We start from the raw sequence: 15,720 nt of genomic DNA, 5'->3' as shown, positions 1-15,720 counted from the left end.
CTTCTTCTGTTATGAGGATGCCAAACACTTATAGCAGGGCTTCTCTGCTCTGACTCCCAGTGATTCAGACTGTTAAAGCCCCGAGGCCCTTTTATAGGCTTTTTCACTTCACAGTGGTCCCGACAATAAATAAGTAACTCATCTGCCTTCCTGATTATGTGAGAACCCCCAATGCCCTTGCTAAGCCATAATTCATCCCAGGCCATACAATATGTATGAAATGTTGAGCCACATAAATTAGACAATACACGGAGCGTCGCTGTCTGTTCCTGTGTGGGACAGAGACGCATTGTGTCAAAAAGGGGCCCGGTGCCAAATGCTGTCATGATTTCTCCCGTTACAGTTTAATCATAATTTAATTATTTTACACATAAGATAGTATATCAAACACAGAGACGTAGCGGCTAGAATACATGTGAGGTCACTTCCAACTATGTCAGGCATAAAGGAGAAATTTATTTAAAATATTCAGACTGTGGCATTTTGTCAAAATCTGACAAAAAAAACCTTTCAAACGAGACACTGAACGTTTTGGTTGATGTTTTGTTTTGAAAGTCAGCACCTAGTGGCGATCAGAGGAACCACATGAGGAGAGGGCAGCAGCAATTGTGTGTGTGCAGATGAGTGAAAGTACAACGTGTCAGTTATTGTATATGCAACTCGGGTGTACTTTTTAAAAATCAAAATGAGAAAATATGTACAGTAATTGTGAACAAACTGATATGTGCTATAATACATTTCAGTGAATGACATAACTTGCTGTCAGTTCTACGTGAAAACTGCACCACTTTGCAAGACTTGTATGTGCGCACGCACACACACACACACACACACACACACACACACACACACACACACACACACACACACACACACACACACACACACACACACACACACACACACACAGTCTCGCTCCTTAGGAAAACTGACAGCTAACAAACACCTTTCTAGCACTGTGGTCATGATTCCCCACCATGCTGTCACTTTCAGAGAGCTAATCCAGGAGTTTTACACACATCCATTTGAGACGGCGTTGCCTGAGCCAGTAGGATATATTTTCCCTCGAGCAAGCATGGTATTAGTTCAACATAGCAGAATAATTTCCTTAAAATATTGTGGCACGTAAACCTCTGCTTCTAAGGTTGGTTTTTTTTTAGGTTTCGGCTTCTTAACCTTGAGCTACTCAATGTGAATCTAATTTTTCGTGAGCTTTCAACCTAATTTCCTCCTTTTTATGTCACTTTCAGGCTTTACACAGAATTTCAGCTGCCTTGGAATTATGTCATTTATCCTGAGGGCAGACTGAAGTCACACTCCAGAGGGTTATTAAGAGATCTCAGACTTTACAGCTGAGATGCAGTTGGAACATGGCACAGAGATGCATGACAGCGTTTCATGAAGACGGTTTGAACCATCACAGTCACAGTTCATGGACGGTGTCTCTGGCAGGTCTTCTGCTCTGCTAAAACACAAACCCCCTTCCATTCATTTCCAGATCGCCACACAGCAGATGAATCCTGCAGAAGGGGAAAAGCGTTTTCCATTTTTGTCATATATTTAGACATTTGTCAATTTAACGTCAGAGGATTAGAGGCGTGCCAGTTATTGTCCTGCAGCATGTGAATGATGTCAACTTTCCGACGAGGGTCTCTCTCTCTCGTCTGTGAGCGGGAGACGGCAACGCAGTTGACAATTCCTGCAAAGATGCCAACACATCACATCATTTACACAACCACTTCCCTGCTCCTCGGCTCTGTCAGCCGTACGCTGGAGAGTTATAAAGGGGAAAAAATGATGTCATCTTTCCAACGGGGCTTTAAATCTCAGGGTTATTATGCTACTGCGCTGAGCTACGGGAAATACCGGCGCTGACGATGATGATGGCAATGATGGTGATGCAGGTGCTGCTCATTGCTGCGGTCATGCTGGTGATGACAAGGTGATATCATCTTCTTAAAAGCTTTTATTTATTTATTTTTTTCTGTTTGCCTGATACATAAAACAAATTAGTCATTACTAGTAGAAGGGGAGAGGAGATGTCATTCATGGTTTGGCTTTCGAGTATATGTGACAAGCTTTGTGGTTTGAGTTTTCTGTCTGTTTCGCAAAAAGAGGTTAGTAAATAATTGGTGGAAAAAGTTGCAAAATTTTGGAGAACTTTTATATCTCGCTCTAATGGCCTAATTTTATCACTCAACTATAGTGAATTAATTCTATGCTAAGAAGGACATTTGTGTTTCGTGATGTAGTTCTCTGTTTTTTGGCAAATCCGTCATAGAACCCACATGCTCAGCTCTGCTGCTCATCCCACAAATGCATATACCTTATATGTATACCTTCCATATGAAAAAAGGAGATAATCAGCCCTTCCAGTGGTATAAGAGTCATTGCATAGAGGATTTTTACAACAAATAAATCTAAATTTATTCCTTTTATTCTTCTGTTTTTTAGGCTTACATAGTTACAACCTTTGGCGGCATAGCTCGGTTGGTAGAGCGGTCGTTTCCCAATAGGAAGGTTGCAGGTTCAATTCCCATCTCTGCCTGCCAAAGTGTCCTTGGGCAAGACACTGTGCCCATTGTGGTGACACGGCTGCAGCCTCCAGTGGTGTGTGATGAGCTATGTAAAGTGCTTTGGGGCTGTTCTCAGCTGAAAGGCGCTATAATTTAGTCCATTTACTGACAGCAATAAGCCAAAACACAAGAATTTGCCGACAGAATTATATTTTAAGTCACGTTCAGGGCTGCACTTCTGACACCAGCAGCTTAAAAACAAACAGATGTGTTCAGGAACATTGGGTACAAACAGGATGCAACAGCTTTGGTGACGTGTGTTTATTTTGACAGCGATAGCAGGCCTTGAAGAGGCCATACCCGCTGAACTCTCAGTTCTGCACTTACATGATCGCCATGGTAACCATAACAAACTGACCACAAGTGATGGTCATTTAACTATTAGATATCTCTGAGCTCTCTGGTGCAGTTTGACTGGCACATTTCTCTCAAACTGTTCAGCAGTTAAAAACAACATCAGCAGCTCTGAATTGGACAGAAAATCCAGTAAAATTTACAAATATTATGTTGTATTGTGACTATCATACCTCGCTAGCAAAGCCATAGTTTTAAAAATAACACACCACATAACTGCATAGGAAACTCCAAAATATAATAATAACGAAACTGACTACACCATCATCTTCATGCATAGAGCAATTTAAAAAATCTCACACTGCTTTACTGTTCATAAAGTCACTTCCTGGGAGTGTTTAAGCTGAAACACCTCTTGTGACAAGGTGTTAACACTCAAAATCCAATTTTAAGTGTGTGCTACACTTTTCTTTTTAATCAGCAAGAACACAGCCCGTCGCTTTCAAGTCGCGAGCTGATATGTTGAAAGAAGCATGCAATTATTAGGCTGATCTGGTTTCAAATACAAATGCATTTGTTGACTCGCGCGCACATCCTTTAGAGAAGTTGAGAATGGAGGGCTCCACGGATGAAGAGGCAGTCCATCTTCTATTGCCATACTCAGCGCTGATGAGACACAGCGCTCACTGTTTGTATTCTTGTCAAAAGCAATTACTTCAACATGCTCGAGTTTCTAATGTGAGTGAATTACAGCCTATCATCATCCCCCTTTTCTCGCGGAGCCATAACCATCATTATTTCTATTGTTTTCAGTCCTTTATAATGTTCATATTTTTCTAAAGATTCCCTACTATTTCCCAGTCCCCTCTCACTCTGTGTCAGTTCTTAAGTGTATATTATGTCACTCTGCCACTGGGCTTTAACTAGGCAAACGTGTCACCATGTCAACCTTACTTTCACATTGTAAAGAATGCTACTGACGCAAAAGCTTAAAGGTTCTCATCTCACTAAGCAGGTTTCCCACCAACCTTTGGCTGAGCACTGATCTTTTGAACTTTTGAGCGCGCTTTGCCCTTTTGCACCTTTCTTTTTCAGGCTTGTGCACAGAAAAAGCTGCACAGCTGAAACTCCCACTCAGCAGCGAGAGGGCATCCGTATCTGCCTTTGTTTCCATTAGCTTCATTTGTTTTCAGCAATCTCCCCCCCCCCATTTCCTTCGCTCTCCCAGCTACACCCTTGTGAGTTCAAATATACCTCGTTTCTACACAGGGCATGATGTCAGTCTGCCTGCGGGGTTTTCCCACATTCATGGCTCAGCTGATAACACATGTGGTGGAGATCTGTTAAAACACATGGGTGTGTAGCAGTCCTCAACTCCTAACCCATATCAGCCTTCCATGAGAAAGGCAGCAAGGAGGGGATCTGGCAAAGAAAACAGGGCTGTTTTTTTCCCCCCTCCTGACAGAAAACCAGCCGCTTTAAAGCTCATCTAGATTGTGATTACTTTGGCTAAATACAATAACCCAGCCCATGATGTTGCAGGCAGGCTACAGCTGTGGCTCCCTCCTCCTCCTCAAAAAAAAAAACCAAACTCCAAAGCAGTTGTGCAGCCTGTCTTTATTCACTTTACCTTGTTGACTTACCGAACGACAACCAATGCTTAGAGCCTTTTTAAAAGTGGGAAGGCTTTCTGAGTTCTACTTTTCTTTGGAGCCTGAGTGTGTCATTATTGTGCAGTTGATCCAAAAGTCACATGCTTTCTCTCAGTTAATCTGTGCCGTGAGACAGAGTAATTAAAGTAGGCTCTGCAAACACACAGGCAGGATTTTGGGACGTTTAACTCACCAAATAAAGCATTGTGGCACATCAGCAGTATTCTCCTGTTTTGACAAAACTTGTAAAAGGAAAAGCCTGGTTCTGAAAATGGTGAATAAAGTGCTATCAAATGATGGTTGAGCTGCATGATGGGGGTTAGGGGTTCACCGAAGCTAATCCCTGCGGGGCACTCACAGGATAAACTCAGCTGATATGGACCCTTAAGAGGAAGTTGGACTTGTTTATGAAGGAAATGACATCACCGGGCTCGGCTCAGACAATGACTTCATGCTGACAAGATAATGACTGAGAGGGAGGGGGAGAGAGAGAGAGAGAGAGAGAGAGAGAGAGAGAGAGAGAGAGATGGAGGAGCGGGGGAAGGGAGGAACAGAGAGAGCAGTGTTTTGTTTGGTTTCAGGAGTCATACGCGCACATGAAAGGTGAACGGGTGCACTGTGGGTATTTTAAACCTCGACTGGCTCCTCAGCAACGCAGGCTGGGTTTTAATTCTGTAATGTTCCATTGGTTTCATGTCTATTCATTTGCCATTTACTCAGGCAAATATTTGGAGGGAAATTATGGGTCAAACTGTCTCACACACGAAGAATGTGAGAAATCGGTTGTACATGGCACCCTGTATCCCTGAACACAGCACGCACTTTGTTGATTTAAATGCACATTTACTACATAAACGCTGGGAATCAACATTTATTCGTCCCCACTTTCTCATGCAGGTGAAAGTGAAGCAATAGCCGCACGGCAACTGACAGAAATAGAAAATGAAAAATAAATGCGTAAACGAATGATGTCGTGGCAACCTCTTGCAAATGGTTCGGCTTACTTTCAGCTATAAGGCTATGAAAGGACTTGGAAAGACCGCAATGAAAGCCACTGGTGTGAAATGTGAGAGTCCAGTGTTTTGTCAACTCATCCATCTATGAGTTATGCAGAGTTTATGATTTTACACATAACTTTGTCTCTGCTTTTGTTCAAATCAATGAGGACTTGAGGGCTTTGGCTCTTAAGCATACATATAAATTGCTTTAGGGCTTTTGCTACTATGACTGATGCTGTCTAACCTGAATGCCCGAGGCCGCTCATGCTGGTCATGACTCATATTGACAAGACTGTGTAAACAGCCAATAGAGTGATTATTATGTAGGGCATCCACAGTGGTGTGGCTGGGGGCACTCGTGCCCCTCAGCGAGACGTTCCCTGGTTCAAGTCTGGGCTTGAATGTCTTTGTGTTTCCTCTTAAATAACGATGTCTATGACCAATGCTTTGAAAAAAACCCAACTCAAAACACACCGTGTAATACTTTAAAACTTGTGTATTCTTAGATATCTGATGTGTAATGAATGAAAATGAGGAGCTTGATCTGGAATTGTCTATGAGATACTTTTAATTTTCTTTAACAACATATATGATTTAGGGATAATTATAGTGCATTTTAAAAAAGAGCAATAAATATATCAGTTTTTATATCATACAAGCATTTTTTTCCCCCATATGTTCCTGCTTTTAGCCAATTCATTCACACAAGGGACTAATGGAACTCACCAAAACAAGAACTTTCTGTAAACTGCTCTGTGATGACCTCTAATTGTCATGGGGGTTGGGACTGGGACAGCATGATTGAAAATAAAAATCCTTCACACACACACACACACTCACACACACAAACACACACACGCAAAAAGAAAAATTGACCAGAGGGGTTTTTGGAGGAGCTGGTAGACCTCCCAAGAGCAGAGCTGGACTACAGCCCAAAAACAAAGCTTGCTGCTGGGTTAAGAATCTTAGAATATGCCCCGGATTATGGAGCCAGAAAGCCAGAACATGCCCGGGGACAGTGGTGGAAAACTAATACTGATTTTGGAAAAGAGGAATACTGGGTTGTGTGAGACAGTTTGTTCAGTGCCGTTGGGATAATGACAGTATTCTGGGGATGAAATTGGATTTTTACAGGGTTCCACCGTTAGCCAACAGTTAGTTTATACAACAGACAGCTGTTTTGCTTGCGTCCATCGACCGATGGCAGGAAAACACTAAAGTGTAAGTCCGAAATCTCCATGTGCGGTAAGGAAGTTGAAGGAGTTTAGCTGAGGATTAATCCGTGTGTGTGTGTTTTGAGCGTAACTCTCGTTTCAAGGACTGAGTGTGAAAAGAATATCAATTCAATCATCGAAAGTCTGAGATTTCATCAAAACGACACATAATTATACAATACGGTCGCCAACAACTGGGCAGCTTAAAGGACAAAACTCCTTCGGTAAGTTTCAGTGAAATCCCACAGAGCTAATACATTAATTATAGTCAGACTGTATATACAGTCTGCACCACAGTCATGACATGTCATGCAGACGGGAGAACAAAACACACAACCCAGCTGGACTGGTGGTAAGTAGAAAAAGATTGGGAAAAATACATGAAACTGCACACATACACATACACACACGAGTTATAGTTTCATAACTAAAATACACTGACTTAAAGTGAGACTGGCAAACTTACTCAACTCACCTGGAGTCCGATGTGCCTAACTTTAACTTTGACATGTGTGACACCTTAAAACATGTTTTTAATTAAATATGTATGTCATTTCCAGCATGGACACCACCTCTTGTGTGAATATTTCTTAGGCTTATTAGTATATATAAAGAAACATATATGTATAACACACGAACACATACATGTATCAATACCTAAACTGACCATTTGACTACAAACTGTTGCAGTAACTAATACTTCCCTAATCAATAACCCTCACATCAACCTTAACTATGATCTAACCCTGAAATATGTATCTATCCAAACACTTAAGCTATTCCATGTGATGACTTGCTTTGTGTCTCAACAAGAATAACAAAAAATAATGTGTGTGTGTGTGTGTGTGTGTGAACTGATTCAGGTCCTCCACACATCCACACGTGCATTTGGACGCTGCCACCAGAATAAAATAATCTGAGTAGTCAAAGGACACATAATCAATGTGTTACTACCTATGGGTAAACACACAAAAAGACCAGAGATGTATCCTAAAACTTTTATAATGAAAAAGGGACATTTAATTTACAGGGGATAGTAAGAAACAGGAAATAGGTACCCTGCAGGGAAGTCAGCCCAAACATGAAAATAGCAGCAAGTGCTGGAATTCACCGTACAAACCAGAAAGAGGGTATTTAAAGGACATTTTTGTTAAAGTTGCACATTTCACTAAGTATGTTTAAACACAAACCCAGAGTAGTTCTAATGAAAACATTTTCAAAGGCTTGTCAAGGATTATCTTTCCAGGTCTAACGACAAAGAAGTAGCTGGAGTTAATTTACACAAACAGAACGGTCCCATCTGGCCTGATTAACATACTACATTGCTAATGCTAACTTTTAATGGTGTGATCATCTCACATGCTCATTTTCACTGAATCCATAATGCCGAATTAGCATATTAGAACAACATATTGTCTCCCACTAGCCTCAGGGCCTGATGCAAGGTGGTGTCAGATTCCATTTTGGTCTTGAGCTGTAGTTTGAATGGTGAATGGTACTATTCATTTAGATGCAATAATACAAAAAAAGGAAAAACAAGGAGAGAGCGATGATGTGAAAACATATGTCTTTCGACAAAAATGTAATCTAATTCATCTCTTGTTTTAGCAAAAACTCTAATGGAATTGTCAAAGTCAGTCAAACCATTGGTGCATTGCAGAGGCATTTACAAAAAAAAACATTTAAAGAAAAAAAGAAAAATCTAATTTATGTTATTCTGTTCAGTCAGTCCGACAGCCTCAAAAAAGGATTTTGAGTAGATTCAATCGGGCTCATTTTTGCTCACTAAGGTACTTTTTTCCCCCCGTCACTAGACCTGTCTTCTTCCTCCAAAGCAAAAAAGAACTTCTCGGGCAAACTGCGACATGAGACTTGATATCTAATCATTGAAATGCGTGCGGCACAGACTGCAGCCTCACTGATCTGCCCCCTTACTCAACCACCTGCCTCTCCGCGCACGCACCCAAACACTGTCCTCTGCAGAATCTGTCGCACTAATAAGTCACTGCATCTCTTCATGCAAGGAAGAGGAAACATAAAATAAAAATGCAAACGCCGGCAACAGCCTTTTAATGTTGCCATAAATCACGGAGGGGGGCCATCAAAGGTAGCTTGTAGCTATAGAGGAATAACTCCCTCTGCCAGTACAGACAGCCTTGAACACAGACATCATAGATGGATAGATAGATAGATAGATAGATAGATAGATAGATAGATAGATAGATAGATAGATAGATAGATAGATAGATAGATAGATAGATAGATAGATAGATAGATAGATAGATAGATAGATAGATAGATAGATAGATAGATAGATAGAAAGAGGATGCTATAAATGACAGCTTTGAAGAGATTTTTTGGTTTTCCACTCCACATGTGCAGACCTCAGACCACCACCAGAGCTGATAATAACTCTGGTTATCAAGAGCAGAGACAAGCTCTCTTTTCAGGTCAGAGAAAGAGGTGGAGCGAGGGAGAAAAGAGATGGGAGCGCAGAGGACAGGTGGGGAGAGGAGGAGGAGGGAGCCTACATATTTCACCTCCATTCACCTGCTGACACGGCCGCTCAAAGAAACCTTTCATTAGACCTTCAGAGCAGTCAGCTTAGTCTGCCCAATGCCGTCAATTTAGCTGTCATATTACACTGGCTCACTTTCTGCCCTTTCATCTGGAAGGGGGGAATTTTCATCTCCTGATTTTTAATAGGGGGGAGGATTGGCAGAGGAGGTGCATGCGTGGAACACCTCCCAAGTCGAGCCATCGGATACGTCGGGTTAAGTGATTTAAGGGTTTGCCCGGTTAACCCGCACACACCTGGCAGGAAAACAAAAAGTAGTTAAGACATTAACACCTTCAAAGAGAACCTTTCAGGATCTCATCACTTTGCGCGATATATTTACGTTACTCAGCTTCCGAGCTCCGAGCCAAAAGCGCAACGGAAAATTCTTACTCTTAATAAGCAAATCTCCACATCTTGATTTATAATCAATTCATATCAGTTTAGCTTTTTTGTTCTTTAGTTTGCTAAAAAGCTAAACTGAGGTTTTTACACTTATAATATTTGAATATTTATCTGGGTGGGTAAAGGCTCGATCTTTTTAGCTGATTTCAGCATCGCTTCAGATACGTGTGGTTCACATGTAGGATTTCAATGGGGCCTTTCAGAAAGCGATAATTTAGTCTGCCAACACCTCCTCTGAATCATTAACTTCAGGGAAAGTTAGACAAGCCAGCTTGTTTTCTTTATTCCTCGCACTGCAGAGCCGTGTGAGGAATGCTCAAAGCATACATAGGCAAAAGAGGGTAAAACAGAGGCGCACAGGGAGCGAAGCTCTCAAAGCTCTCACCTTAAAATAGAGCACATCAATAACATTCTGCTGTTGATGTAAGACTTGAGAGGATTGGCTGGTTTCACTTTCCACCGAACACGCTCACACTGCCCTCCTGCTCCCAGCAAAGTGTTTTAGGCCACCCACAGATCATATAGAGACTCTATATACGCTGCCGCTAAAGAGTCATGTCAGCAACTTCTCTCGCCATCCTGCTTTGCTGCCTCTCAATTTTCCTCGCTCCTTCCTCTTTTACCTTGTTTAAACTGACCTTCAAAGCTTCGTCTACTTGTGTGATGGTTCACATTACATAAGAAAATCTATATATGAAGCAAATCCACATTTGCACGGCATTTGGTCTGCAACTCAGTTATAAGAAAACATTTATGTTCGAACTGGGTTTTTTTTTTTCACTTTAAAGGCAGACGTCTCTTTCTAAGAACTAGTCACTGGTGACCAATTCCTGCACAACGAAGGCGTAACTTACAGGGAATAAGAGGGGTTAGGTGATGTGTGTGTGTGTGTGTTTGGGGCGGGGGGGCTGCCTGCTATTTGCACACATGCACCCACACACAGGCAAACTGCACTGGTTTTATTCAGGCTGAGCAGACCTGACAACCCAGACGCACCATAAAACTGCACAGCCCCCTGTTTTACTGAGCGCACATTTACACAAATATCAAAGCGCCTCGCTCTAACGACTCAACAACGTTGTGTACAGTAGCCTCCCCCTTGAAAGGAGGAAGCATTACCCACGAACAGAGTAAACTTCCCCTATTGTGGAACAAAGGATTATCTAATCTTCTTCATAGGTGGAAACACTGCCTTCACCTGCATACAAAATAACATGTTGTCAACCGCAAGGAAACACATTTCATGCCATTCCTAAATCCGATTTTCAACTCTTTCTTTTTTTTTCCCCCCTCCATTACTGATATCAAAATAAACCTAAATTACATTGTCTCAGTAAGGGCAGGTGCAGGAATCACAGGTTTGAATAAAACACAACGTCCTTGAGGTAAATCGAAAAGCAAACCCAATTATGTACAAGCAAGAAATTATGTTTAACAGCAAAAGGCAATGGAGGATTATATTGTGCCACCCTTCACATAATCCAGCTGCGGCGATGCCCTCTGACCTCAGTAAACGCTGAAGACCCTTTCCAGGGATCAGTATAACATCATAATATAACTGTTACTACACAGGACCAAAGACCAATTAAACCACTGCAAAGGCTTTTTTTGAAGAGACTTACAATCTCCATACAATGGCACTCAGCAGATTCTGTAAATATACGAGCCTGTCTGATTCTGTTTTTGAATCAAGGCTGTTACAAAAGTGTGAAAGCGGTAATAAACAGAAGGATCAGAAATTATCACCGGGATAAACATTTCTTTTTGCATCTCATCCTTTGTGCCTATTGTTTCTATAATTCTATGAGTGTTGCTTGTTACTCATGTTGCTAATCTCCATTGATGTGACTCTAATTTTCTGTCAAGGCTGTTCAGCAGGGCAATTATCAATAAAAGAATTTCAAATGCTTTAGTTTTTTGTTTTTTTTTAGAACACTTCATCAAAACTGTGAGGTGAAAAAAATAAACTTTTTTTTTTTTTTTTTAGAAAAAGTGGCACTGTGACCTACAAAGCTGCACTTTTTCTTTTAAACTTCTTTTTTTATAGGCGTTCATCTGCAGAGAGAAAAACAGACAAACAAAGCTTCGGACCACAAAGACGAACAAACAAAGAGGGACCGGCCACCCAAGGTGAGAGAGAGAGAGAGAGAGAGAGAGAGAGAGAGAGAGAGAGAGAGAGAGAGAGAGAGAGAGAGAGAGAGAGAGAGAGAGAGAGAGAGAGAGAGGGGGGGGGGGGGGGGGGGGGGAACTTTAACTGTGTTTATAACTTAACTGTGGATTATAGAGTAGACTAAGGGAAAACGTATGAGAGAGAGAGAGAGAGAGAGAGAGAGAGAGAGAGAGTTTCAGTTGCTCAGCTGTAAATAATTAAAGTGCAGCCCTTCCCTTCGCTCTCTCCCCCCCACCCGAACAAAGGCAAGCTCCCACATATGCAGTAACCTCTATTATCCTTATTATAACTTCCCTTCCTCATATATATTAGTTGTCAGTTTTACAGAGAACATGCACAACAGGACAACCTTGTTAAAAAAAATAAGGTGTGTATGTGTGTGGGCGTGTCTGCATGGATCTATATAGTTACTTAGCCGTGTCATGAAGAAAGGAATGTCTCCCCAGGCAGGTTCCACCACGACTGATAAACACATACAGCCCCGCCACCCCACCCACCCACCCACACATACGTCTTATTCACTAATGATAAGTCTGAGAGTTTGCAAATACTTTGATTTTACAGTCGACTCACTAAAGTTCTGACACACTATATAATTTACAGCCCAGTTTGAACATTTTCAAAAGGTGCTGTGACAATCTGAGCATTGCTATGTTAATTACTCAGAAGAGTATCTTGCAGCACAAGTCGTAGGGGAAGTCTTCCCTGCCGCGTTGTGGACGGGCCCCGACTGACGCTGCAGGACTGAAGGTCAGCCACCTCTTTCAGAAAATCAGTTCTGGCTGTAACGAAAATCATTTTGAAGAGTTTAGAAACCACCGCGCATAAAAGTCAGCTGCAAACCATTTACTCTGGAGGCTGGAGGGAAGCTGCCAAGTCTTAAACAGCATGTCTTATTGGCAAGGCAAAGACACAGCTGAAAGTCTTATAGATGAAAGACATTTACTGTACAAGGCCTGAGGCTCATAAAAAACATTTATCGTGCAAACTAGGCTGGGAAGATAACTTTTTAGCATGGAATTTACTAGTGATAACAGATCACCTGCTCAAAATGACCATCAGTTAGTTTTTATTTAGATTTGGAAGGCAAGGGAGTCATTTATCAAAGGCGCGATGTTGGTAGCCTTTGGGACCTTTCACATTCGGATGGTCCGGGACTCGATTCACTTGTGTGTGTGTGTGTGTGTGTGTGTGTGTGTGTGTGTGTGTGTGTGTGTGTGTGTGTGTGTGTGTGTGTGTGTGTGTGTGTGTGTGTGTGTGTGTGTGTGTGTGTGTGTGTGTGTGTGTGTGTGTATATGTAATTTTTGAGACCGGAACAAACCGCCTGGAAAATATCACGCAATTACAACAGCTGCTGGTTTGGGGGCACTGTCCTCTGAAACAAACACCAAAGAGAGAGAGAGGAAGTAAAGAAGAAACACGGCTCATTGATTGGTTCGGATCGAAAGCGGAAGTTCTGCCACTTTAGCCCGCGGTGGCTAGGCTCATTAGCTTGCGGCTAATGGGTAGCCACAAACAACCGTAACATATAATCTTCAGACCAGATGTCAATAAGCGCTTTTCTCACGATTTCTTCTTCCTCTACTACTTCACGTCTGCCCGCGAGATATTTTCCAACTTTTTCTTTCTGCGTCTAATTCCTCTGCATTGAGCATTGTGCACTACGTCACGTCGCCTCACCCCGCCCACTGGGAAGATGGTTAGCATGAGGACCGAGACCCAGCTTTTCAAGGGGACCAGAGATCGCTTGTTAGATTCGATTCAGAGTTCGGGGAAGATTTCACATCACCCAAATGAAACGATTTTTCTCTGAGGAGAACTCTGGTCCGGATCAAACAGAACAATGCGAATGCACCCATAGAATTTAAAAATGTCAATATCCCGACACATTACTGTTGTTTTAATGATCTTGACTGAGAGGATGAAATGATGCAGTTGTAGCTCAGAACGTTCAGATTAAAAGTTTGACTCATACTTTCTGCACTGCAAAACTAATAGAAAGAAGAAAATTAAAGGGCGTTAAAGTAGTTTAATCTTGATGACACATGCATGTCCATTTTTCGAGAGCAAAAACCCAATTTAGACCGACCACACACACCTCTCCCACACACCTAGCAATTACACACAGACACACAAATGCACGCGCACGCAAATATGCAAGGACGCCATTGCTGTTTCCTGAGTTGCCTGCCAAGTAACGCAGGTCCCGAGCCAAGCATTTGCTCGGCAAGGGGTTAAAGGTTGAGCGCATGTCAGATGTGCAGTTGACTGGAAACATTAAAGACCCACAAACTAGCAGTTGTGCACACAAACGCTGGAAGGCCCACAGTGCATGTCCTCCTGACCCCCAAAAGGCCAGAAGTCGTGAACTGGCTGAAGAATTGCAGTCATGCCAATATTGGTTCATTCTCGTGTCTCTTTTTACACATAATGAATTGAAAAGGTCAACATTAAAGCACTTTTTTTTTAATTATCTTTTTTTTTAAGTGCTCAATTCCTTGTTGTTTCTACAGTCTTATCTATCTTCCTACTTTTTTCTTTACTTTTCGGGAACTATTTTTATCCCGTTCTACTCGATGTCTCCAAACTGAAGTCATGCATTTTACTTTGTCTCATCTCACATGAAAGTAAGTTGTAATTAATGCACAGTGTCTGTGGCGTCTTTCACAGCTGAGGACACAGTAATAGGCAGGAGGAAGCACAGAAGATTATAAATTGTGAAAGAAGCTACACATTGAAAAAAATATATATAAAAAAACACCCCAAAAAAACCCTGAAACAAAACAAACGGGACACAGATTGAAAATGTGTCTCTGGATATCGTTGGTTGTCGGGCAGATACAGTCTCCATCAACTCTGTGTAACAGCACAAGGCTGATTAGAGGTGCTGCTTCATTCACTGCTATCAGTCAGGCTCTTGTTCAATCATCATGACAAAGTCCATAGATAAAAACCATCTGAAGGGGGTTGCTTTTTTTCTAGATTGTATTTTCATAAAATGAAAATAGCTGGCAGAAGAAAAAAAATGCTAACAACATGCATGCCGTGAGAAGAAAATCAATAGCGAAACTAATGGCACCAGTAATGGGTTTGTTTCAAATGAGTTATAGCCTTGTCAGACACCTAAATATGCCGCAGCGGTTTGAAACGCTAAATTTTGGATCTGTATTTGACTGGTTAAAAGGTCTGCAAATCTGAAAAAATCACCATCACATTAGTGCACTTCCAGTACTGGTGTTCCGTTAGATCCTCTACACGTGCAATCAGAGAGAAATAAATATCACCACAGTCAATAAAAAGAAAGTGAAAAATCCACACTGCCCAGTTCATTGCGGAATCATCCGAGATGTGCTGAACATCTTTAGTACGCATTGGGATTCAAACTGCGGACAGACCATTACAATATTTCAAAACTGCGGTAAAACAGCAAAACAACTAAAGGATCATTAAAACACAGATGAATATTGATTTAAGTTCCATGTTTGTTTGTTTTTTCCATTAAAAGCCTCAAAATATCAACTTAGCACACAGAATTCTTGAAAAGGTTGCAGACTTTCCAACAAAAAACAAAAGTATGCCTCAGAATATATGTGACAATTTAAAAAACTAAAAAGCTTGGATATGCATTTACACACAACACACCAGCACCCAAAGGCGAATCTCAGCCAATACAGGTTCATAATCAGCCACTTGATCTCTTTTCTTTTTCATTTCATTCATTAATTTCACATTGATTGATAATCTTTGCCACGTCTCACTTATGGCGTGTATCTTGTTGTTTACTATTTATTCTTGTGCTGACATCTTAGAGTGGAGGAGACAAAGAGATCAAGGATAGATGCAAGGGGAAACAA

General features: G+C 41.5%; 1 long non-coding RNA gene across 1 annotated transcript in view; it reads right to left on the bottom strand.

Annotated features, from left to right (window-relative positions):
* The window catches only part of LOC308114642, a 111,208-nt gene that overhangs the window by 57,626 nt on the left and 37,862 nt on the right, over nt 1-15,720 (bottom strand). The gene's annotated exons all lie outside the window — the stretch shown is intronic.

Source organism: Lipophrys pholis, assembly GCF_963383615.2.
Source record: "Lipophrys pholis genome assembly, chromosome: 9".
In the NCBI taxonomy this organism is placed as follows: Eukaryota; Metazoa; Chordata; class Actinopteri; order Blenniiformes; family Blenniidae; genus Lipophrys; species Lipophrys pholis.
This window is presented reverse-complemented; position numbering and strand designations above follow the sequence as displayed.